Source organism: Hordeum vulgare, chromosome 2H (assembly GCF_904849725.1).
Source record: "Hordeum vulgare subsp. vulgare chromosome 2H, MorexV3_pseudomolecules_assembly, whole genome shotgun sequence".
Taxonomy (NCBI): domain Eukaryota; kingdom Viridiplantae; phylum Streptophyta; class Magnoliopsida; order Poales; family Poaceae; genus Hordeum; species Hordeum vulgare.
The window spans coordinates 299,923,845-299,949,889 of NC_058519.1; the positions used below are offsets into that span (position 1 = coordinate 299,923,845).

General features: G+C 50.1%; 1 long non-coding RNA gene across 1 annotated transcript; it reads left to right on the plus strand.

Moving 5' to 3' along the window:
* The first annotated feature begins 11,190 nt into the window (after positions 1–11,190).
* Positions 11,191–12,812, plus strand: LOC123430023. Its single transcript, XR_006622825.1, has 4 exons — positions 11,191–11,466; positions 11,557–11,783; positions 12,260–12,347; positions 12,462–12,812. It is a non-coding gene; the product is annotated as an uncharacterized LOC123430023 (long non-coding RNA).
* Positions 12,813–26,045: the final 13,233 nt, after the last annotated feature.

Genomic DNA, 26,045 nt, shown 5'->3' on the forward strand with positions numbered 1-26,045 from the left:
TCGGGGTTGTTATGGGGACCCCCTCGATAAATCGCGTAGTGTTAAGACTTGTCCGGCAGGATCCAACCTTGGTGTTAATTTGCTAATCACTTAATAATAATCTACATAGGGAATGGCCTACCCGAGGAATTTAATCAACAACCCAGGCGAGTGCCTGATGAGTGTTGGTCCAACCCAGAGCAGCTTACTACGCTCCCCGGGGCAACTCGGTGTTTTGGCGTGGTAACCATCGCTTATCCCGTGTGTCCTTAGACTGAGATACGCGGCTCTTATAAGGGTTGTCGACAAGTCGGGAGGTCCTGCTAGTCTTGTCTTACCTTAACGATATATCTTGTGTATAGGAATCCCGGTGAAGCTTTGGTTCTCCCCAAAGTTGAGGTTTTCCTCTAAGGAATCCGACGAGCTCACGAGATTCATGAAAGAGGATTACTTTGCGGCCCGTGTACATTTGTGATGGACTAGTTGGAGCACCCCTGCAGGGTTTAATCTTTCGGAAAGCCGTGCCCGCGGTTATGTGGCAACTTGGAATGTTTGTTAACATCCGGTAATAGATAACTTAAACATAAGCTAATAAAATTGCCAACTGTGTGAGTAACCGTGTCTGTTCCCTTCGAAGATCTCTCTTCGATCGGGAACATGGTGGGGTTATGATTGACGTAGGTAGGTGTTTAGTATCACTTAGTGATCATCTATTATCGACCGCTAGAATAGACCACCTTCAATATATGTTCTACGTAAGTTAGCCACCATATAAAGCTTAGGATGCTGCAACCTAAACACTCCATCTTCCAACCTAATAACTTGACTAGTTCTGGCACCGAGGTCATAGATTGTTGAGTCCTCGTGGCTCACAGATTCCTTCACAACACCAACAGGTTCAGGTACCCCCGAGACAGGTGATCCCGACGACACGCAACTGGCGTGGCAGTACGATGAGGAGAACGGCCGCCTGTACATGAACTATCCAGAAGATTGAGGCGTGGTCATGATCGTGGGCAAGCATGCAGGGTAGCATAGTCATTTCCCTTGTTTTGTAGTCCGTAGCGGAACTACCTTGTCTGGATGCATGATGTAACTCTCATATATTTATGAGATGACAGTTGAATCCCTTATTGTCATTCCTCTATTATTTATGTATGTGCTATGTTACCATGTTTGTGAAACGCTTAGATGCGCTTCTTTCCAATTCGGGGCCTCGATCCCCAAATCGGAAAGGACCGCATCTTAGTCGTTACATGGCCCTACCTAATCAGCGCCCCTGTCGGCACCGGCGCCCAACCGGAACCCCACCACCACAGCCCCCCACTGCCCCGTCCTCCACACACTGCCTCTTGTGCCAACCACACCAAGGTGATGTTTTTCTCCTTTTTGTTGTTTAATGCTATGTTAGTTTAGTTTAGTGCTATGTTAGATTAGTGATAGGTTTATTTATATTAGATTTAGTGGTATGTTATATTAGATTAGAATTTTTCTGTGTTAGTGCTAGGTTTAGTTAATTAGTCAGAATTAAAAGAAGTAGAAAAAATATGAAAAAGATGAAGCAAAAAAGAAGAATAAGTAGAAGAAGGAAGAATAATAATAAGAAGAGGAGGAGGAGAAGAAAAGGAATAAGAAGAAGAGGATAAGAAAGAAGAGGAAAAAGGAAAAGAATGAAGAAGAAGAAAAACAAAAACAAGAAGAAGAAGAAGAAGAAGAAGAAGAGGAGAAGGAAAGAAGAAGAAGAAGAAGAAGAAGAAGAAGAAGAAGAAGAAGAAGAAGAAGAAGAAGAAGAAGAAGAAGAAGAAGAAGTAGAAGAAGAGGAGAAGGAAGAAGAAGAAGAAGAAGAAGAAGAAGAAGAAGTAGAAGAAGCGGAGAAGGAAGAAGAAGAAGAAGAAGAAGAAGAAGAGGAAGACGACGACGACGACGATGACGACGATGACGACGACGACGACGACGACGACGACGACGAAGAAGAAGAAGAAGAAGAAGAAGAAGAAGAAGAAGAAGAAGAAGAAGAAGAAGAAGAAGAAGAAGAAGAAGAAGAAGAAGAAGAAGAAGAAGAAGAAGAAGAAGAAGAAGAAGAAGAAAAGAAGAAGAAGAGGAGAAGGACAGAAGAAGAAGAAGAAGAAGAAGAAGAAGAAGTAGAAGAAGAGGAGAAGAAGAATATGATAAGGAAAGAAGAAGAAGAAGAAGAAAAAGAGGAACTGTCAATGCTTTATGCGATGTGATGTCATTAGTAACATTATTTGTTCATAGTTTGAACTGACAATGCTTTATGAGACGTGATGTACTAAAAAAATTTCACTCGGTAAAATTTAGAGGCTTTGCGCTATTTCATCTCCTTGGAGTCAATGTCGTCGAATATTTTGTTCAGTGATCCCGCCATTGTTCGACTTCTTCCTCTACATCAAAGGGTGATCTACGAATCCACCTTCACCTCCTACGCTCTTTTAATCATGTTAGTAGATTTCATTTTCATGCTAAGTAGCATAACCTAGGCGTCTCCCGTCCCAAAGGGTTGCATCGATAAATATGCATTCGGTTCCATATTTATCATCGTAACTCATTCGGATTGTCTAGCGATTTGCATGGACAACCTGAGTATGTGTAGAGTGAGTATTTGGAGAACAACGAGGAGGTGTGCCGATTTTTTTCTTGGAATGGGGTAGAGCATGGAAAACGTACTTACTCTACACATACTTGGCTGGGATTAGGACCTATCTTTACCTATTACCATGTAGGTTGCATGGACGTAATAAAATTGACAAACTAGATTAACTCATGTATATACATGTTGAATTATTTATATATATATAGTGTCTTTAGAAGCTAGGCATGATGAGTGATCATGCGTGGATGTACACCGGTCACACTAATCACGAAGAGATGACCAAAGAATGGTTTATAAAAACCAGGGAGTTTCTGAAAGCGGCATTTGCAAATGGCCAGGAAACAAACTCGTGCCCCTGTCCTGTGTGCAACAACTATAAAAAGAAGACATGGGCTGAAATGATAAAACACCTGCAGAGGAAGGGTTTTAAGCCTAACTATATGGTGTGTACATTTCATGATAAGTCTAGACAATGCACCAGAGTTTAGGTGGTTCGTCGTGGCACCGACGAGCATGGTGCCAGGATCGAAAGCATGGTGAAGACTTTGATGATGCTCGGGATTCGGAGAATGGGGGAGGAATCTCCAAAGGCCTTCTATGAAATGTTGGAGTCTTCAAACGTCCTCTCCACGAGCACACTCAGCTTTGTCAGTTGGATGCCATTGCACAAGTACTGGCTCTGAAGGCTTAGTTCAACTTGGGAAGGGAATGCTACGACGCGATGATTACACTATTTGGACACTTTCTACCCAAAGGCCATGTCATGCCTGCAAAACTGTACCATTCGGACAAAATACTTCATGTACTTAACATGCCCTATGAAAAGATACATGCATGTGAGAAAGGATGTGCCTTATTTAGGAAGGAGTATGCGGACTTGGACTATTGTTCCATTTGCAAGTCTTCTAGGTATGTGGTGGTCGAAAACGGTATGGGTGAGAAGAGCCATACCAAAATCCCAGTTAATGATATTCAGTATATGCCAATCACACCAAGTCTTCAACGTCTTTTCATGGTCGAAGAGACGGACAGACAGATGACATGGCACACATTGTGCAAAAGAACCGAACTATATGCGGATGAGAATAAGATGGCGGTACACACAACGGATGGGGAAGCGTGGAAGGATTTCGATGCAGTACCTCTAGATAAAGCGACAGATCCAAGGCATCTTCGAGTGTGCGTCGGCACGGATGGGTTCAATCCCTTGGGTGTGACGGCAACCCAATACAATTATTGGCATGTATTTTTCATTCCACTCAATCTCCCCCACCCCGGACAGATTATGCAAAGAAAGAACATATTCCTGACGTTGATAATTCCATAGCCCAATTATCCAGGGAAGAATATGAATGTTTACATGCAGCCGCTTAAGGATGAATTGCAAGAAGTTGGGATAATGGGGTCAAGACATATGATGCCGCTAGAAAATAAAACTTCAAAATGCATGTCTGGTACATGTACTCGATGCATGACTTCCCGGCGTATACGCTATTCTCTAGATGGCGGGTGCATGGAAGGTTCCCGTGCCCCATGTGCAAGGCAGCTGTTGGATCATATTTCTCCATATGTGGTTTTGGTAATTGATGACAATCCCTATGGACTAATGGCTGCCTTAATTTATATTCGAAGGATTTGTCCATAGGCACTTCTTGAAGTCCATCTGTTGGTTTCAAGGAGTTTATATGATGACCAAGGTGGTATTCAAAGTATTATCCAAAGATTGGTCCTAAAGACACAAGGTTGATCAAGAATAAGCACAAAGTAAATCAAGATGATCAACACACAAAGCGTACAAGATGTACCGAGAAGGATCAAGTGATCCCATGGTATGGTAAGCATTGTCCATAACGCTTTTGTGTACTAATCCATGTCTTCGTGAGAGTTCTATGTGGGGTTAGGTGTGTATCCATGGGTTTGCATCAAGAGGAAGATCTCATTCAACCTATGAAGTATGACATCAAGTGGTGATCATCATCAAGATTGTGGTGTGCAAGTTCAAGTGGAGCATCACGAAGATATCATGCTTCAAGCTTGTCGTCCATTGTGGTGGCAATGGACTTGTGAAGAATGTGCTGAAGATTGGCTCACCCATAGTGAGTATGTGGGAGCAATCAAGAAAGGTGGTCCATCTTGAGGAAGCCAAGATCATCATCATCTAGCTCAAGGTGACTAGATGCAAGGTATAGGTTTTCCCTTGATAGATTTTTCTATTGTAGGATAGTTTGTCGTACTATCAAGGGGGGCTCTCAAGTGAGTAGCTTGATCGTATCGTTGATTGAGCGCTCAAACCATTTGCATCCTTGCATCATATCTTGTTTATTGTTTGGTGTTTCTCCTTGTGAGTTTTAGAGTTTATAATTCTTCATGACAAGCTCGAGTTCATCAAAAACGGAGTCTATATACATCTTCTATGATGTTTTTCGATGTTGGAAGTTTTTGTCGGTTCTTCATTCATAGAGGTCTCACATCTCTATATAATTGGCATTCTCATAACTGCATGTTCTTAAGATTTTATGTCGTTGTTGGATAGCTCTTGTCATTGTGAATTCAACAAGCTTGAGCTTGCTCGATTCGGAGTTTGTAGGCAGAAGTTATGGCAGTTTCTGTATCCAGCGGTAGTACCGCTCCTAGTGCGAGCGGTAGTACCGCTCCTGGAGAGGTAGTACCACCCCTGGAGCGGTAGTAATTTTATACTACCGCTCCCGGGCGGTAGTACTGCTCCCTAGGACGTTCGGGTAGCGGAAGTACCGCTCCTAGTAGCAGTAGTACCGCTCCGGTCGGGCTATGAGTGGGGGTAATGGTTGGATTCTTTCCCCCACTATATAAAGGAGGTCTTCTTCCTCATTGGACTTTATATATCCGTTGAGCTCGTGTTATTCCCCCATTGTTGACCTTCTTAGAGCTTGCTAACTCTCAATCCCTGCAATGATTCTTGCTAGTTCTTGAGGGATAAGAGAGAGGAGATCTAGATCCACATCTCCACCAATCACTTTCTCCTCTATGTGAAGGCAACCCCTTGGATCTTGATCTTGGAGTTCTTTGTGAGCTCCTTGTTCTTCCTCTCATATTCTCCTTAGCTTTTGTTATTGTGGAGGGATTTGAGTGTGAGGGACTTGACCACTTCGTATGTTCTTGTCATTGCATTAGTTGCATCGGTTTGAGTTCTCCATGGTGATACGTGGAAGTGAGACGTTGAGAATCTTATTACACTTGGGTAATTGGTACCCCTAGAGATTGTTCTCCGTGGATGCTTTGGCGTCCTAGAAGCTTAGCGGTGCCTCGGAGCTTAATCATTGTGGTGTAAAGCTCCGGGCAAGCATCGGGGTCTCCAATTAAGTTCTGGAGATTGCCCCGAGCATTTTTGCTCACCTCGAAGCCATATGCCATTGTGGTGAATCTTCGTGGTGTTGTTGGGAGCCTCCAATTAAGTTGTGGAGATTGCCCCAACCTTGTTTGCACGGGTTCGGTGACCGCCCTCAAGGGTCCCTTAGTGGAATCACGACATCTTGCATTGTGCGAGGGCGTGAGGATATTACGGTGGCCTTAGTGGCATCTTGGGGAGCATTGTGCCTCCACGCTCCAAATGGAGACTAGCATCCGCAAGGGTGTGAACTTCGGGATACATCGTCGTCTCCGCGTGCCTCGGTTATCTCTTACCTGAACCATTTACTTATGCACTTCACTTTGTGATAGCCATATTGTTTCTTGTTATCACTTAGTTGTTTATCCTTCTTAGCATAAGTTGTTGGTGCACATAGGTGAGCCTAGTTGTTTTAGGTTTTGTGCTTGAAAAATTAAACGTTAGTTTTATTCTACATTTGTTCAAGCCTAAACCGTAATTATTTTAAAGCACCTATTCACCCCCCCCACTAGGCGACATCCACGTCCTTTCAGCAACTCTTCAGTTTCGTTGGTTGGAGGCGGGTGGGAAGTATTCTTGCTTTGACTTGCATAGACACTCACTACAAGAAATGTGTAACTTGTGACCTTCTCTCAGTGAACCCATCCGAATTGGTCATAAATCCACGACCATTTCACTAGGAAGGGCTCAATCCTTGAAATTGCCTTACACCAAATGGTCATAAAGCAGACAGCAGTGGTCGACGACCTTATTTCTACCTGATTACGACTAATATAAATGGTCATGAGGTTGTGAACGTGGATGCATTGGTACTTAAGGCCACCTCCTTTTTAAATGTATTGTGAAGGAAGTAACATTTTTACTTATCCAAATGGTACGAAATTTTTACAGCGCCTTCATATGCCCAAATTATCATCCTTCTCCAAATTGCAGCTCAATCCAATCATCTACGTGAGCCTAGTATCAATTTCTATTTTTTCTAGATTGCCACATTGCAAAGCAAGTGCTATCTAGACCCATCCTATTTCCCTCAAACTTTTTGGGCTCTCTTACATATTCAAATCATAGCTACATGGCAATATTCAGCTCCATTTGCCTAGTAAAGCTTCGTCAACAAATTTCCAAAGTTTCTATCCAAAGTGAAGCTTTGCGAATCAAGTACTCGCTAGGATTAACCAAATGATCTAAGATTTTTTCCAAATGTTTCATGTGCTTAAATAATCACTCTCCGCAAAATTTTAGATTTATCCACCAATCCATGTGAACTCATCATCCAAACTTTTATTCTAGTCATATTTTCACTTTGTGAAGGAACTATATTTTATAGTGCTTAACTATTTATGAAACTTTACTAGGGAATGTTGATACCTATATAACTTATCTCCACCAAATTTTAGCTCATTTTTTAGCCAAATTCTCTCAATAATCTTCCCAAGTTTCTGTCTGGTGAAGAGCATTGTGAAGGAAGTACCACTTTGGCACGTCAAAATGGTATCAAATTTGTACAGTACCTACCTACACCCAAATTACCATCGTCCGCCAAATTTCAGGTCAATTCATTCATTCATTTGAGCCCACCTTAAACATTCATTTTTCTGCCCAGTGTGGTACTTTGAAAAGCAAGTGCCACGTAGGCTCCTCCATTTGAAATGAAAATTTGCCAAGATAGTCTCCTTAGTTGATGATCATCCTCATCCATAACTCAAGCCCATTGGCCATGTTCATTTTGCCCAGAGCTAATCAAATACTTGGCTACTAATTAATGTTTGAGCTTAGTTTGATCTCCTTGTAAGATTCTTATGTTGTATTCTTGTTCCTAAGACCTACCGCGGGAGTGTCCGACACATCAGACATGCCTAGGACACCCAGAACACATGGCAACACCAAGGTCATGCGGTGACCACGCGGTTGGCATGCCAGTTTGCACGCTCTGAAGTTGGGGCCTCGGACACCATCAAAACCTCGACGTCTTGCCACCACACCATCTATCTCTGATTAAATGGATACTTATTTACCTATAAATAATTTTTGGGAAAAATAAAGAGCAAATTATAATGCAGATGCAGTTCAAATTTGACCTGCTTCCAACTGAATCGGTAGAAATTTGTGTTTTCCATGAGAGATGGATCAAAGCTTTTGAGACCCAACAATTTGGTCAATTGTACATTAAACATGGCCTATTATTTTAGAAAAATGATTTGGTCCAATATTTCAACAAATATATGGTAGGTCCTACACAGAAAAACTCATTTTGGGCACTTGAAAAATGGAAAATGAATTTTTCATCCAAGGAAATTGAAAACTTCCTTAAACAACATTGTTTGCCATTCTAATATGCACCCTTAAACACAATATTAGATCATCTGAATAAAATATGCCATGAATGAGGTCATAAGATTGACATTTGGCTTGAAAAAGCCTTTAACCTTCACACATGATAACTCATTTCTAAGAACACTTTTTAAAAATAATTTTCGTATTATAACTTTATTATTTTTTATCATAACATGGTAACATATAGTGACACAATGCGAAGGTTTTCCATTTTTTGATTTTTTGTTGAATTTTTCATGCCCATTTCAAAACACGGTCAAAACAGCACGAATGGCCGTTCAAAACTAGTGGCTAAATCTTGGAATTTTTTATTTTTCTCTGATTAAATAGATATTTATGTCCCTATAAATGATTTTTGGAAAAATAAATAGCAAACTATGAGACACGTGTAGTTCAAATTTGACCCACTTCCAATTGAATCGACGAAAATTTGTCTTTTTCGCGAGAGGTGGTTCAAAGGTTTTGACACCGAACCATTTGGTCAATTGTACATTAAATATAGCCTAATATTTTATAAAATTGATTCAATCCAATTTTGCAACAAATATTTGGTAGGTCCTTCACAAAAAAAACTGATTTTGGGCCCTCGAAAAATGGAAAATGAATTTTTCGTCCAAAGCAAATGAAAACTTCCTTATGCAACATTGTTTGTAATTCCAAGATGCACCCTTATGCACAATATGAGATCATTTGAACAAACTATGCCATGAATGTTGCCTTACTATTGATCATTTGGCTTGAAAGCCATGAATCTTCACACATGATAGCTCATTTCTGAGAACAATTTTCTAAAATAATTGTCGTATTACAACTTTATTGTTTTTCTGGTAAATTGGTCACATATAATGACACAATGCAAAGATTTTCCATTTTGTTTCAATTTTTTTGATTTTTTATGCCAATTTCAAAATGCGGTCAAAACGGCGGGCATGACCGTTCCTAGCAAGTGGTTAAATCTTGAATGTTTTTAGTGTTTCTATGATTAAATAGATACTTATGTACCTACAAATGATTTTTGTAAAAAATAAAAAGCAAACTATGAGGGAGCTGAAGTTCAAATATTACCCGCTTCCTCTTGAACCTAGTGATATTTGCCTTTTTCAGGAGAGGTGGCTCAAAGCTTTTGAAATCCAACCATTTGGTCAATTGTAAATTAAATATGACCTAATATTTTATATGATTGATTCGGTTCAATTTTGGAACAAATATATGGTAGTTTCTTCACAAAAAAACTCATTTTGGGCACTCAAAAAATGGAAATGAATTTTTCGTCCAAAGAAAATGAAAACTTCTTTAGGCAACATTGTTTGTCATTTCAAGATGCATCCTTGTGCACAATATGAGATGGTTTGAACAAACTATGCCATGAGTGTGGCCTTAATATTGATCATTCGGCTTGAAAGCCATGAATCTTCACACATGATAGCTCATTTTTGAAAATTGTTTTTTCAAATAATTGCCGTATTACAACTTTATTATTTTTTCTGGTAACTTGGTCACATATATTGACACAATGCAAAGCTTTTCTATTTTTTTATTTATTTCTGAATTTTGCATGCCCATTTCAAAATGCGGTCAAAACGGCAAGCATTGTCATTCCTAGCTAGGGGTTGAATCTTGAAAAACTTTTGGTGTTTTTATAATTAAATAGATACTTATGTATCTAGAAACGATTTTAGAAAATTTATTTGGTTCAATTTTGCAACAAATATTTGGTAGATTCTTTATGAAAAAACTCATTTTGGGCACTCCGAAAATGAAAATGATTTTTTCGTGCAAAGAAAAGGAAGAATTCCTTAGCCAACATTGTTTGTCATTCCATGATGCACCCTTGTGCAAATATTTGGTAGCTTCTTCAAAAAAATCATTTTGGAAACTCGAAAAAATGAAAATAAAAGGGAAAAGCTTCTCGTCACCTCACAAATATGTGTGTGCGCATCGGTCGCCTGTGTGGTCGACACATCTTTCTTTAATGAGACGGCTTCGCAGCATCCTCTTTTTACAGTATAATTTTGCAACTGACCCATCGTTACAATCTTTTTTCCCGTTACGAGTACTTTGTTGCATGATTTAGATTCCAACAGCTGTCGGGCACTCACATTATCGGACGAGACGGCATCGCAGTGATCAAGCTTTCCTCCATTGTGATCCCTCCCTTCTCTTGTCCTTCCTCTTTGGCTCGTCGACCCGACCCTTTCTCCTCCTCCATCTTGTCGGCCATCGATCGCATCTCCATCGGTCGCCCAAAGACCTTGCGCCAAGCCGTCTCCTACCGGATCCACGCCAATGAGATCACCGTCGCGCTGCCTTGGTAGTATCTGCCCCTATGTCGTTTCCAATCTCGCCCGCATCAGACAATGTAGTTGGAAGAGAAGGTCACCACACGAAGTCTGTTCGTCGCGTCGTGGTTCGCCTCGTATCGGTCGTCACCTCCTCAAGCTCAGTCACAACCACCGGTGCCGCAGTAGCAATAGTTCGTGCAACATGATCTTTGTTGCATAATTTTTCTGTAACATGACATCAGTTGCAAAACAAATTCGTCGACCCATCTTTTAAAAAGATCTACGGACCGACACATCGCATTGCCCAAAATAAAATGCTGACCTAACTTTACACTTTTTTTTAATCAACCAATTTTAAATGATCATAACATCGCACACGCATAATACATTCTGATTGGACCATAGTCATTTCATTTGCATTGTGATTGGACCATAGTCATTTCATTTCACGGGAATCATGATCAGACTTCCCTCACCCGGTTCTAATCTCGGAAACCCTAGCCTGCCCCCTTCCTCTCCCCCGATCTAGATCCCGTTCCAGATACCCTCCACTCACCCCCGTCTCCATTTCCTTCTCGTCGTTTCCAGAGAGAGAGGGAGGGAGGGAGGGAGCAAAAGAGAGTGAGTGAGTGAGTGAGGGAGGGAGCGAGAGAGCGAGCGCTAGGGAGGGAGCGAGGGAGGCAGCACGCCGAGGGGAAGGGGCGGAAGTGGATCCGGCTCTGGCGGAGCTCGATGCGGCGGCCTCCTCGGATTTCTCCAAGACGTCCTCCTCCTCCACTACCGACGCGCTCAGCTCCGTCGTCACCGCCGTGGTGCGCACGCCGCCCAAGGACTTCCGCGTCATCAGGAAGGAGTGGGGGCCCATCCGAATCTAGACCGCCTTCCGCGGCTTCCTGGTAGGCCGCTCGCCCCGCGTTGCTCGGTCCGATTCCGGCGGAAAAGTTTCGGGTTGTTCAATGTCGCATTTCTTTTGTGTGCCCGTGCAGGCCATGAGGGCGCTACGAGGGATCGTGCGGCTGCAGGCGCTGGTGCGCGGCCGTCGTACGCAGCTGGCCGTCACATTCAAGTGCATGCAAGCGCTCGTCAGGGTGCAAGCGTGAGCGAGGTACCCTTAGTTATTGTTTCTTGTGTCTCCGCCACCTGCGCTGAGGACAAGTCCGACGGCGTTCAGTCCTCCTTCACCATGGTCTCCCTCAAGTCTGCCATCTTCTAGGTCCGGAACTCATCCCGCGCTCACTAAAATCCTGTGTTGTGCCCTGCTGATCTGAGACTATGTTGCGCCTTCTTATACGTAATTAATTAGTTCCGATCCATTAGTTGTGATGATTCGTTAATAACTCAGCCAACCAATTGCTACTGATTCTGTGGTATGCATTCAGTAGCATGTCAGTGATTTCCGACGATCTGTTCTATTAAGATTTCTGGCCTGTCTGGATGAGGAACGGTTTTACTTTATGATAGTTATAGAGTGTTAGCCCAGCTGTATTAAAGTACTTGGAATCAGTTATTTACGGAGTGTTAGCCCTTCGTAGGCTTGAGTTGAAGCACTGCTTCATTTTGGTTTGGCAGTAGCACATTTATTCAGAATAGATGCCCTTGTTCAGATTTAGGTGCAGAGTTAATCTTTGTTCTATAGTTTTGAGAGGTCAATGGTTGGTAATGCTTCTTACTAATATATGTTAATTATAGCTTGTTGATGAGTTAATCATGCTTGGAGTTCGAATTGGTGGTGGCTTGAACAATTTGCCTGGACTTGACCATGAAGAGTTGTCAGAAGGTTGCTAGCTAATTTGTTTATCGTTATTAAATAAACGTTGCTTTCTGAGATGTGTTGTTTTATTTCAGTAGCGATGTTGCCTTAGCTGATTGTGTGTTCTCTTTTGTTGCTCAGTATCTATCAAGTCGTGTCCTGCAGAGGAATTTTTTTCTCTTCATGCTCTTGAAGTCCAACAATTATGGAAATAAGGACGACAATGGCTTGTTGGAATTCGTTGAAGAAGCTCTTGCTTTGCTCCGTTCGGCAACTCTTGCTCTGATGAGGTCCCTTCAAGAGGCTATTGCTGCAGAATAACCTAGAAGTGAATATTTGTCATTAGCTTTAAATGGAGAGAAGTTGAACGAGGAGCTTGTGGTTGTGATTACACTTGTAGAGCTTGTGGCTGTGATTACCATTGTATCCAAGTTATATGATGTAATAGACTTATTTTGGTTGTTATTTGGAGTATTATGTGTGCTTTCTGTCTGTTCTAATTTGAATATTGGTTATTTATTTACTGATGAATTGAAAACATTTGGACCTGTTTGAGTATTGGACCCATCTTTTGAAAAAAAAACTAAAACCATTGAGGGAGAAAGGCTACAACCCCAAAACAAAAAGGCCGAAATATTAGCCCAGGCCTATGTAGTCGATCAGAATGATAATTAAAAAGGCTGAATTACTGGGCTTGGCCCATTTAGACATCGAATTTGACCGGGCTCATTCTTATCAATGACCAATTCAATTGGTCATAGTTTTGTTGAATTAATGGGCTTGGCCCATTTAGACATTGAATTTGAGCTCATTCTTATCAATGACCAATTGAATTGGTCATAGTTTTGCCATGTCAGCTTGCCACGTTGGATCCATCGTGGCCTGGAGAAGCTGCCAGTGAGCAAAATAATTAGTCGTAGAACCAACGACCTTTTACATATAACAAAGAAGGTCGTTAATTTTTATTGAAGACGGCCAGCTTTTGACCAATTATTTTTTGTCACAAAAAGGTTAAAAATAAGAAATAATTACCATTCAGCGACCAATATTGATGGTCGCAAGTTAGCATATTTCTTGTAGTGACTTCCTGGGTCCTCAACATCACTTCAGAAAAGACAAGAAGAACTTTACCAAAGGTAAAGTTGTCAAAAACTAGGCACCACCTTCGTTGACACGCCAACAGATCCTAGATCAGTTAAACGCCCTCGAGCCTGATCCAGAGCATCCATAGTATTTCAAGGGGTATAATTCAGAACATGAGTGGACTCACAAGACATGCTTGTGGGATTTGCCTTACTTCAAAGATCTCCTTCTTTCACACAACATCGACATGATGCACACTAAAAAGAATATCGGAGATGCCATTTCTGATACATTGTTCAACATAGATGGGAAGTTAAAGGATAATACTATGGCTAGAATCGATCAAGAGACACTATGTCATAGACCGTTACAAAACATGCGACAATCGGAAGGAAAGAAGAACTGATCGAAGCCAAAGGCCTCACTAAATCTTGGAAGGTCAGCTATGAAGGAAATTATCTTGTGGGTCAAAATGCACTTGATGTTCCCCAATGGGTATGTAGCGAATCTAAAGAGGGGATCGAGTCTTGAAAAATTGAAAATATTTGGTCTCAAGAGACATGATTGTCACATATGGCTTGAGCGGGTAATGCCGGTGATGTTACGTGGCTTTATTCCTGAGGATGAATGGCTAGTACTGGCAATGCTGAGCTATTGCTTCCATGCTCTTTGTGCGAAAGAATCGTCGTCTCACATGGTAGATGACATGGAGGAGTTGGTGCCGGAGTTGCTCTGCAAGTTAGAGAAGATCTTTCCACCGAGCTTCTTTAATCCAATGCACCATTTAATTCTACATCTCCCGACCGAGGCAAGATTGGGTGGGCCCGTGCAAAATCGTTGGTGCTTTACAACTGAGAGGATGCAAAAGACGCTTCCAGCTAAATGTGAAAATAAACGTAGAATTGAAGGATCGATGGCTGAGGCATTCATTACTCAGGAGGTGGTGTCGGTGAATACTCACAACATATGCCATAGGTAGGCTAAACTCGGTGAGAACCGAAGGGACAAAGGTGGGCGCTGGGAACGAGGTTGGTACACGCATGGGGCGCACGATGTACCCAGGTTCAGGGCTCTCCGAAGAGATAATACCCCTAATCCTGCTAGTGTGTTTGACGTATGGGAACAGAGTACAATGTCGCCCCTGGAGCTGTGTTGGGAGGAGGAAGAGGGGAACAGCCGGCTCGTCTCTACCTCTCTCTCTGTGGGTTGGTGAGTGTGTAGGGTAGAATGACTGGTGAATGATCGACCTCTGCATGGGGGCGGCCGGGGGGTTTTATAGACGAACCCGCCGGCCTACAATATGGATAAAGGGTACATGCGTGGGACCCGACTGGCTGCTTCGCCGGCTAGCCAGGGGCCCACAAGGGTCTTGTCTTGTCGATGAGGGTCCCGCCGGCTGCATGGTCTCGATTGCCTGTGGGACCCGCTGGCTGGCCAATGAGGCTCTCGCGTAAGGCTGACGCTGAGCACGCGTTGTACGTCGAGCATCGCCCCGCGAGATTCTTCATGGGCAGGCAGTACGACCGCCTCCACTGTTCCCCACGCCGAGTGCAGTAATGGAGTGGGAGTGTGATGGTCCGACACTGTGCTAGGTGATGGATCAGAACCGGGGTAGGTCAGCGGCGTGGCCGCCGACGCTCGTACCTGCCAGGCGCCCTGATCCTGTACCTTTGCTGACGCGTAGCTACCTTTGATCGTGAGGTCTCTTCCTGACCTACGATCTGATGTGACTTGTGATCCTCGGCCGGCTAGCCTGCTTGGTTAGCCGGCTTGAGGGTGGCCGCCTCCTCCTTAGTCCGGCTGGCGGGACCAGGCCTGGCTCTGAAGGGGAGGCCACCTGGATTCTAGCCGGCAGGGGTTGCGTGGCGGTCGAGAAAGGTGGCCGCCTCGTCTTCCAGCCGGCAGGTGATGCCTAGCCAGTCAGAAGACTTGGGCATTGGGAATCTCCGTACCTTCATGTCCATTGGGCCGGAAATGAAGGAACAGGCTTGACGAGCCTACCCGGGGGTTATCCCCCCGACAGTAGTCCCCGAAGCTGGCGAGGTCTGACGCCTGCGGGCGAGTGGCCTCACCGGCGTGTTGATTTGTCTTGATATTCTGGCTGTTGTTCATGGCGAAGGACGCCGGCTTTGGAACCGGGTAGCTTCGAAGCGACGCCTCGGTCCAGTCGTAACTGGCCCGGAGAACGCCACGTGCCACGCCCCGCCTCGTGTAATGATGGCGATTACTGCTGATGGGACCGGGCCTAGGCCCTGGGTCCCGCCACGACGCCCCCTCGGCCTCCGCGCGGGAGATCCTCTGCGGATTTACTCCGCGATGGTTGGGCTTAGGAGGGCGTTACCGCCCGTAATACACGGAATTAATGGGGCTCGGCGCGCACCGGATCCCCTCCCCACGACGCTTCCTCGGGGTTTAAATGGGACGCGAGAGTTTCGAGGAGGCCATTCACCCCCTCTTCTCGCCCTGCTCCGTGCTCTCTTCCTCCTTGCGTCCTGAGAAAGAAGAGCTCGCGCCCTTCGTCTTCTTCATCTTCGCCGCCGAGACCTCCGTCGACCGCTTCGAGCTCTCGCCACCCGCAACCATGGCCGGTGGATCTTCTTCGAAGAAGTCGTCGGCGCAGCAGGCGTCCTCGCAGGGGGCCTGGCTGGGTAGCGACGTCGACGAGGGGCACATTGATGCGCTTCGCCACCATCGACTGCTGCCCCCGGCCTCCCAAGTGTCAGTGCGCCTTCCTAGCTTCGAGACCGCTCCTGCACCCGCCGCGGGAGAGGTTGTGGTCTTCGTCGAGCACTTCTATCGGGGTTTTGGGCTCCCGGCTAGCTCCTTCTTTGCCGAATGGCTTCAGTTCTTCGGCCTGCAGCCGCACCACCTGGCGCCGAATGCCATACTGCAGCTGGCCGCCTTTGTGGTGTTGTGCGAGGGTTTCGTGGGGATCGAGCCTCGCGTCGATCTGTGGCGCAGCCTGTTCTTCTTGAAGCAACAGTCCATCGCCATGGAGAAATCCGAGGTGGAGAAGCTCAAGGGGCCGCGCCCCATCACGCCGTGCGGGGCCGCGTTGGTGCATCACCGCCTGAAGTCCGGCTTCCCCCAGATGCCTCTGCAAGATTCCATCAAGCACTGGCAGAAGGGCTTCTTCTACGTGAAGAGCGCCGACCCGGCCCAGGACGCCCTCAACATGCCCCCGTTCGCCATCGCTCCTCCGACGCGGCGGAACTGGGATGCGAAGACTCCCAAGCCGCACCCCGAGGTGGCGCTTATCTGCGCCCACCTCGACATGTTGGGGAAGAGCGGCCTCCTCGGTCGCGACCTTCTCGCCACCATGGTGGTTCGTCGGATTCTGCCTCTGCAGAGGCGGCCCCATCTGGTCTGCCAAATGAGCAACCGGCTTGATCCATGCCGGTTGTCCGCCAAGAAGTTCACCCCGGGCGCTGTAGCGCGAAGGGTGAACCTGATCTCCACCGCCCGCATGGATAAGGGCGGGGAATGGACATGGGGGATGCCCCCGTTCAACGGGGCTCACCCGCCTCCGATGGTAGCCTTTCTCCGTTCCTCTGTGTTGTTTTGTCTTGGAGCCGGTGGCGCTGCTGAGCTTGGTTGAATTCCTTTTTTGTAGATGTACAAGACCCTGCAGGGGTCCCTCCGTCAGCCTGCTCCTGACGTGGAGGTGTCCGACGCCTCCGAGATGGAGGACGAGGGTGCGATGGAGCCCCGCTCAGACTCCTCCGCCGGCTCGGAAGATCCCTTGGAGTCGGAAGGGACCGAGCCGTATGGTGAGTACCCGCGGCATGCCGTAGCAGACTGTACGTACGATGATGAGGAAGCCTCATTCTGTTCTGATGCAGCCTTTGAGGAAGACTCCGACGAGGTGGAGGAGGTCACCAGCTCACTGCTGACGCGCGGCCGGCGTCAAGGTGGCGGAGCGACCGCTGCTGACGAGGCAGCGGGAAGAAGGGCAAGGGTGCCACAGCTTCCCGGCCGGCCTCCAAGCGACAGACGCCGGGTCCTCCAGCCGGACAGCGAGCAGACGGCGCCAAGAGGCGCCGTGGCGGTGGCCGGAGGTAGGTCCCGGTAGTTGCAGGGTATGGTTTCCTCCTCTTTTCACTTCCTCACCTTGAGACGAGCTTTGTTCCTGAGAAACTTGGCTTGACAGGGAGGCGGAGGATGCGGATGAAGATACCGCCTCCGCAGCCGAGCGGGCCGGCTGGGCAGCAGCTGACGCCGCCGAGAGGGAGCTCGAGATAGAGTCCAAGCGCCGGTGGGACACGGCTGCGGGGAAGGCCGCCGTGGGTCAGCTTCGCCCCAGCCGGGTCGAGAGGCCGGCGGAGAAGCCTGCGAAGGCTAGACAGGACCCCTCCGCACATGCCCATGTGGAGGAGCCAGCTAGCGAGGCCGCCTCCAGGCCAACCCCAAGGACCGAAGGGGCCCAGCCGCCTGAACCGGCATCCCCGGAGCAGGTGGACCTGGAGACGATCCCGGTTTCTCCCAGGGCCGAAGCGGCTCCTGACGCGCCGATGCTGGATCTGACCACGCCGGATGCGGCCCCTGATGCCCCACGGGCGACTATGGATGCGTCGGACGCGTCTCATCCGCCTCCTGCAGAGGAGGTAGCGCCGGCTCGGACGAGCCCGAGCCGGCCGTCGAGCCGGCACCAGGAGTCGGCGCCATCGTCGTTCCCCAGCACGTCCCTGTTCGCCAAGGGCCGGGGGCCGGGCTGGGAGCCGGCCCATGAAGACATGGCGGGCGGCGAACTTGGCCCGCCTGTGAATGCCTGCCGGCACCATTTTTTACGGCATACCGGAGCTGGTGACGTTGTTTTCCAGCGGCCGGTCGAAGGTGGAGCAGGCGACCCGCGTGGTATGCGGCGACATGGAGCGCCTGGTAGCCCGCACCCAGGTAGGCCTTGCCTTTTTACTTTTTTGTTTCCACTTTTTCCTCTTCTCTTGACGTCAGTGGGGGCGCGACAGCGCACCCAGTGGGTGTAGCCCCCGAGAATCGGGCCGGTTGATTGCCAACCGGTCTGAATCTCTTGGAGGCCTTTTTCCCTGCACAGTTTTCTTCAGTGGGGGCGCGCAAGTGCACCCACTGGGTGTAGCCCCCGAGAATCAGGATGGTTAGGCTTTTAACCAGGTCGAATCTTAATCATGTTCCCTTTCTCTCCCCTTTGGCAGGCGCTTTACGATGCTCATGTGCAGGCGTACAACGAGCTTCGGGACCAACACCTGGGGGCTGATAGCCGGATTGCCGAGCTTGAAGCCTGGCTGGGCGAGGTTGCCGCGGAGCCTGATGCCCTGCGCGATGCCGGCGGCCGGCTCCAAGAGTAGCTGGACCTTCTTCAGGCAGAGAAGAAGGAGCTCGAGGCGGCCGGCCGGGTCGAGTTGGAGCGGCTGCAGGCCACGCTGCAGGAGAAGGAGACCTCCTACTCTGCCGACGTGGACCGCCTCGCGTCGCTTCACCTTGAGGAGGCGAACCTCAAGGACGCCGCCTTGAGGGCTAAGGATGAAGCCCTTACCCAGAAGCAAGCACAGCTGGCCAAGGCGCTGGAGTCCGCCGCGACCCTCCAGGAGGAAATCGCCCGCCTTGCTCATGCGAGTGAGGTGCGGGAGCGCGAGGTCCTCGAGGTCTCTCATGAGACCGACGGCGCCTTCTAGCCTGGGTCTCTTTTCCTTGTTTTGTGTTTGGTCCTTTTGCCGTCTCCTCCTCTTGCCGTGTTCTTACGTCCCGTTTGCCGTTACTCCAGATCTCTTTCCCGAGACCCAGGTCGCAGCCGACACCGCCGTTGAGGTGTGCCGTGAGGAGCGCCGTGCGGCCGGGCAGGAGGTAAATACTACCTCCGTCTGGAGCGTAGAGGAGACCGGGGTGGGCCTTCGGGCCCGCCTTTACGTCCTGGGCGAGTTTGTGACTCAGCTCCAGGATGCAGGTTTGTCGATGGTGGCGGCCCTGTGGCCGGAGGGCGTGGAGCCGACGACCATGAGCCGGCTTGCCCGTTGGCTCGCAGCAGGTGGAGAGCGCCTGGACGCCTGGCGTGCCTCCGCAGCGTGGTCTGGGGCTTATATGGCCCCGCGCTTGGCCAAGTCTTGGTATCGTAACCTGAACTTGGGCAAGCTGGCTGCCCAATGCGACGGCTCAGAGGCGGAGCTGCAAGGCATGGAGGAGGAGCTCCGGGTGAGAGCCAGCGCCATCGTCGAGTACGCATCCTGGGATGACTTCGTCTTGGAGCGGGGTGAAGACGGCGGCGTGATTGCTGAAGATCTGCACGGCCTTCAGCCCTATGAGGCCGACGGCAGCTCCGGTGAGGCGGTCCGGGCTCCGGAATCTGCAGCCGCCTCCAGCGGTGGGGCGTATGCCGACTCCGGGATCAGCGGAGCCGGGGGCCGCACCGGGGGAGACGGCGCAACCACCTCGGGAGGAGCCGGAGGCAGTGATGCCACCACATCAGGAGCAGCAGCCGAGACGACCACTGAGGCCGCTGTCCCGTAACTGGTGTCCTTCTGTGTTTTTGGTTCTACCCCCGAAGGGATGTAACGAACGTGGGCCGTGGGCCAATGCTTTTTATGAATGTATGTATTCAGCATTATGTTCGTCACCAAGCGTGTTGTCTTATGATCCCGTCTTTTGATTCCTGGTTGACTTCTCTTATCCGAAGCCATCAAGATGTAAAGAACATGACATAAGCCAATCACAGGCCGGCTTGAATGAGCATACTCGAGCCGGTCGTCCCAAGTATAGCCGGACTGTGCATGTATTCGACCTGACCTGGCGTCACTTCGCGAACCGAGCGACCGGAGCCAGCCCGCAGGCTCGAGCAAAGGACCAGGAATCAGCCGGTACACTATGTGCCCGACTACAAGGGTGGACCGTCCGAGCGGCTGGCGAGCCCCCGAGCTTGTTTAAAGCTAGCAAGGGGCCGCACTGCGTAGCCTCCGAGCTTGATTAAGCCTGCAAGAGGTGGTACGCGGTGTAGCCCGTACACTGAGTGAAAACTCTTTAGCAAGAAGAAGCATGGAGCATGCTCTTTTCATCGTAGTTGTTGTTCCCGGCAGTCAGAGGCCGTCTTGAGTCTTGGATGAGATCGTATATACGATCGAGCCAGCCCGAGCCGGTCGTCCCAAGTATAGCCGGACTGTGCATGTATTCGACCTGACCTGGCGTCACTTCGTGAACCGAGCGACAGGAGCTAGCCCGCTGGCTCGAGCGAAGGACCAGGAATCAGCCGGTACACTATGTGCCCCACTACAAGGGTGGACCGTTCAGACGGCTGGCGAGCCCCCGAGCTTGTTTAAAGCTAGCAAGGGGCCGCGCTACGTATCCTCCGAGCTTGATTAAGCCGACAAGAGGTGGTACGCTGTGTAGCCCGTACACTGAGTGAAAACTCTTGTCAAAAAGAAACATGGAGCATGTTCTTTTTATTGCCTTCGTTGTTCCCTGAAGAGGGAGGAAGTCACATGTGCATGCTCTTTCCTTTGCTTGTCTTCTACCTTTTAGCAATAGAACGGGCGAAGCAACGCCGCGTTCCATGGGTGCTCCATTTCTTGGCCGGAGTCATCCCTCTTGCGCTTCCTTGGCTTGTGGGCATCAATCAGGTAGTAAGCATTGTTGTGCAGCGCCCTACTGATGATGAAGGGTCCTTCCAGGGGGGTGAGAGCTTGTGCTGGCCGGCAGTGCGCTGGATTCTTCTGAAAGAGAGAGGCATGATCCTTTTGCTGTGGTAGTATCTCAGCTTCTGTTGGTAGATGGCCGTCCGGCTCAAAGCCAAGTCCCTTGCTTCTTCAAGGAGATCCACACCGTCTTCTCTGGCCTCCTTCACCTCTGTTTCTGTGTATAGGGTGACCCGAGGCGAGTCAAACTAGACATCCATGGGGATAATAGCCTCGGACCCATATACCAGAAAGAATGGAGTGAAGTCGGTCGACTGGTTGGGCGTGGTCCGGAGGCTCCATAGTACAGCTGGCAGTTCTTCAACCCAGCAGCTCGCTGACCTGACCAGTGGTGCCACCAGCCTTGGCTTGATGCCAGATAGGATCAGGCCGTTGGCCCTCTCTGCTTGGTCGTCTGACTGAGGGTGTGCCAATGAGGCCAAGTCAAGCCGGATGCCTATCTTGGAACAGTAGAGCGCCAGGGCACCCTTGGCGAAGTTGGTGCTGTTGTCGGTGATGATGTTGTGGGGAACGCCATATCGGACAGAGATGTCTGTGATGAACCTCACAGCAGTGGGGCTGTCAAGCTTCTTGATAGGTCTGGCTTCGATCCACTTGGTGAACTTGTCGACGGCTACCAAAAGGTGTGTCATCCCTCCGCGAGCCGTCTTGAAGGGCCCAACCATGTCCAGTCCCCAGACGGCGAATGGCCATGATAAGGGAATGGTTTTTAGCGCTCAAGGCGGCATATGGCTTTGTGCGCTGAAGCGTTTGCAACCTTCGCATTTGTCCACCAGATCCACGGCCTCCTCGAGGGCCGTGGGCCAGTAGAATCCATGGCGGAATGCTTTGGCCACCAGGATTCTGGAGGCGACATGATGCCCACACTCCCCCTCGTGGATGTCTCTGAGGATCTCCTGCCCTTTTTCTGATTCGACGCAGCGTTGGAACACGCCGGTCATGCTGCGTCGTACCAGTTCGCGATTGATGATGGCATAGGCGGCGGACCTGCGCTGGATCTGCCTCACCTCCGCCTCGTTTTGAGGAATTTCGTTGCGAAGAAGGAAGGCCAGAATGGCCTGAGCCCATGATGGAGCCGACACAAGGGTCGCCTCTGCTTCGTTTTGACTGTTGGGGGCTTCTGGAGCCCCCGAGCTTGACGGTGTCTCCGGCGTTATTACTGCAGCCGGCTCACCGTCTATCTCCATGACGTCCACCCACTGGGAGGATTCGAGCCCGGACAGAGCTGGGGTTGTCGTTGTCGCTGGTGCCGCTATTAGAGTCAGCTGGACCAATGGAGCCGGATTAGGATCCGAAGCCGTCGTAGCTGGTGGAGCCGACGACGCTTGCACCGTAGACTCAGCCGGTGCCGCATTTGGAGCCGGTGCCGCCAGTGTAGCTGGCGTGGGGTCCGCAGCTGGCATAACTGGCGGAGCCGGCGGCGCTTGTATCGCAGAGTCGACCGGCACGAAGATTGATGCCGACTCAGGAGACGGCTTGATAGACGGCTTGTGGAGTTGCTCAAGGGAGACGCCGGCTGGAATGGCCTGTCTCGTGGAGCCGATCTTCGCCAGCGTATCGACCGCCTCATTTTCCGCCCTGGGAACATGGTGGAACTCACAACCCTCGAAGGGGCCGCTGAGCTGCTGGATGAGGAAGCGGTAGCTTGCCATGTTGGCGTCCCTGGCATCCCATTCGCCAGAGACCTGCTGCACCACCAAGTCTGAATCGCCGAAGCATATGAGCCGCCGGATGCTGATCTCCTTGGCAAGCCGGAGGCCATGAGCCAGTTCTTCGTACCCAGCGATGTTGTTGGAGGCGGCGAAATGGATCTGGAGAGCGTACTTGAGCTGGTCCCCTTTCGGAGACGTCAAGATAATGCCAGCTCCCAGCCCTGTCCGCATCTACGAGCCGTCAAAGTGCATCCGCCAATGCGTGGAGTCTGGAGGCGGTGGCTCGAACTGGGTCTCGGCCCAGTCGACTAAGAAGTCGGCCACCACCTGCGATTTGATGGCGGTGCGAGGCTCATACCGAATATCATGGTCCGCCATGGCGATGGACCATTTGGCAATTCTGCCCGTGGCATCACGGTTGCCCATGATCTCTCAGAGCGGAGCCGTGCTCACCACCGTGATGGCATGCTCTTGGAAGTATTGTTTCAATTTCTTTGCAGCAAGGTAAACACCATAACACATTTTCTGATAATGAGGGTAGTTCTGCTTAGAGGCGGACAAGACCTTGCTAAGGTAGTAGATAGGGCGCTGCACTAGCAGGGCCTTGCCTTCCTCTTTGCACTGAACTACCAACACTACACTGACCACGCGAGTGGTCGCCGCGATGTATATGAGTATGGGTTCCCTTTCAGATGGGGCTGCCAAGATTGGCAGGCTCGAGATTACCCGCTTGAGGTCGCAGAAGGCTTCGTCCGCCTGTCGTTCCACTCGAAATTCGTCGTCTTCTTCATGAGCTGGTAGAGTGGAAGGGCCTTCTCGCCAAGCCGGCTGACGAACCGGCTGAGGGATGCCAAGCAACCGGCGAACTTCTGGACGTCGAGGATCCGAGCCGGCGCACCATCCGCTCGATGGTGGTGATCTTCTCAGGGTTTGCTTCGATGCCGCGGGCGGATACGAAGAACCCCAAGAGTTTGCCACGTGGGACCCCGAAGATGCACTTCTCAGGGTTGAGCCGGATCTTGTATTCACGCAGATTGGCGAATGTGTCCTGCATGTCGTCGAGGAGGCTGAAGTGCTGCTTCGTCTTGACGACGATGTCATCCACATAGACATGGATGTTCCTGCCAATCTGTGGTAGTAGGCACTGCTGCATGCAGCGTTGGAATGTCGCACCTGCGTTCTTTAGACCGAACGTCATGGTGGTATAGCAGTAGGCCCCGAAGGGCGTGGCGAAGGAGGTCTTCAGGCGATCAGCTGGATCCAGCTTGATTTGATGGTAGCCCGAATAAGCATCCAGAAACGACAGCAGTTCGCAGCCTGCAGTGGAGTCGATCACTTGATCTATCCTAGGCAACGCGAAAGGGTCTTTCGGACATGCCTTATTTAGGCTAGTGTAGTTGATACACATTCGCCATGTGTTGTTCTTCTTCAGCACCAGGACTGGGTTCGCCAGCCAGTCTGGGTGGAAAATCTCCATGATGAAGCTGGCTACAAGGAGCCGAGTGATCTCTTCTCCGATTGTGCGCCGCTTCCCCTCGGCGAAGCGACACAAAGGTTGTTTCACCGGCTTTGCATCCGGTCGCACGTGAAGTTTGTGCTCGGCGTACTTCCTCGGGACACCCGGCATGTCCTTTCGGGACCATGAAAGATGTCCCGATTCTCACGGAGGAAGTCGACGAGCTCGCCTTCCTATTTGGGGCTCAGGCCAGCCCCAATGGTGATGCACTGCTTCGGGTTGGCAGGGTCGAGTGGGACCTGCTTGGTCTCTTTAGCCGGCTTGAAAGAGCCCTCGCAGGCCGACTGGGACAGAGGAGAAGGAATCGTCGGCTGCTCGGTAGCCTGGGCTACGAGCCGGTCGATCTGCCGCTTCTCCTCAGCAATCACCAAGGCGTCGACGAGGCGGCTGCTATCTTGGGCACACTCGAGCGACTTCTTGTAGTCGCCAACAACAGTGATGATGCCCTTGGGACCCGGCATCTTCATTTTTAGGTAGGCGTAGTGCGGAATAGCCATGAACTTGGCCAGAGCCGGTCTCCCTAGTAGCGCGTGATACGGGCTGCTGAGGTCCACTACCTCGAACCATATGGACTCCCGACGGAAGTGGGCCTTGTCGCCGAAGAGGACGTCCAGCTGGATCTTGCCAATGGGCGAGCATGACTGCCCAGGCACGATGCCATGGAAGACAGTGCTGGTTGGCAGGACGTCCGTCTCCTTGAGCCCGAGCTTCCGAAGAGTGTCGAGGTAGAGGATGTTGACGCTGCTGCCGCCATCGACCAGCACCCGGGAGAATCGGCAGGTGAGCCTTTTGGAGGCGAAGGTGGGGTGGAGGACGAGTGCGTATGACCCCGGGTTGGGCATCACCGCAGGATAGTCCACCCGGCTCCATGTGATTGGTTTGTCAGACCAATACATGTACTGGGGAACCGGGGGGACACAGACGGCGCAGGCTGTGTTTGTCGTCGCCTTCGCTGGTGAAGACGACGAACGCTCCGTTTTGGTGAGGATAGTCATCAGGGTGAGGACCGTCATCGCGAGGCGGTGGCGGCGGAAGCAGAGCGTGATGGGGAGCCGGTGGACGAGGCGCCGCCTGCGCACCCGGAGGAGCCCACAGGCCCTCCCCTTGCGACAGCAGGCGTGCGACGCTGCACTGTCGAAGGGTATGGGTAGACGGTGTCGCCCTAGAATGTATCTTGCAGGGGGCGTCGAGCAACTACTCGAGAGACTGCTTGGGCAGCCAGTTGGGGTTGCCCTGATTGCGACGCTTTCGTGGAGGGCCGGCTTGAGAAGCCGACGCCTCGCCCTCCACATTGGGCACTAGCTTGTTGTTGGAGCGGGGTTGGTCCCGGGGACTCTGATTGAGCCCGAGTTTGGTCCCGGGGACTCTGATTGAGCCTGACCGGGGTCGAACTGAGAGTGCTGCTGGTTAGCGGCGTCAAGGAGATCCTTGACACGCTTCTCGTGGAAGGCGCGCTCCTCGCCTGGTAGGCTTGCCATCTCCTCCATGGCCGCCTGCGCTGCCCGCATGTTGGTCGCAGGAGTCTCGTAGGTGGGCAGGTCCCCGCCTAGAACCTCGGCGACGAACCGTCCGCGGCTGCGGAATGATCCAAGCCGGCTGGGGCCCTCGGAAATCGGAGTAAGACCGTATGCGGAGTTATACTCACGATGTGTAGCCTCCAACTGACGTTTCGCCGAGGCCACGGCGATGCCCTCCTCCAAGATACGCTTGCGAGCCTCCTCCAGCGAGGCCCGAGCGTTTGCAGGGTCGGCGGAAGTGGTGACCGGTGTCTTCAGGCCGGCGATGGCGTCCCGAAGAGTGTCGGCAGCGGCCGCAGCGG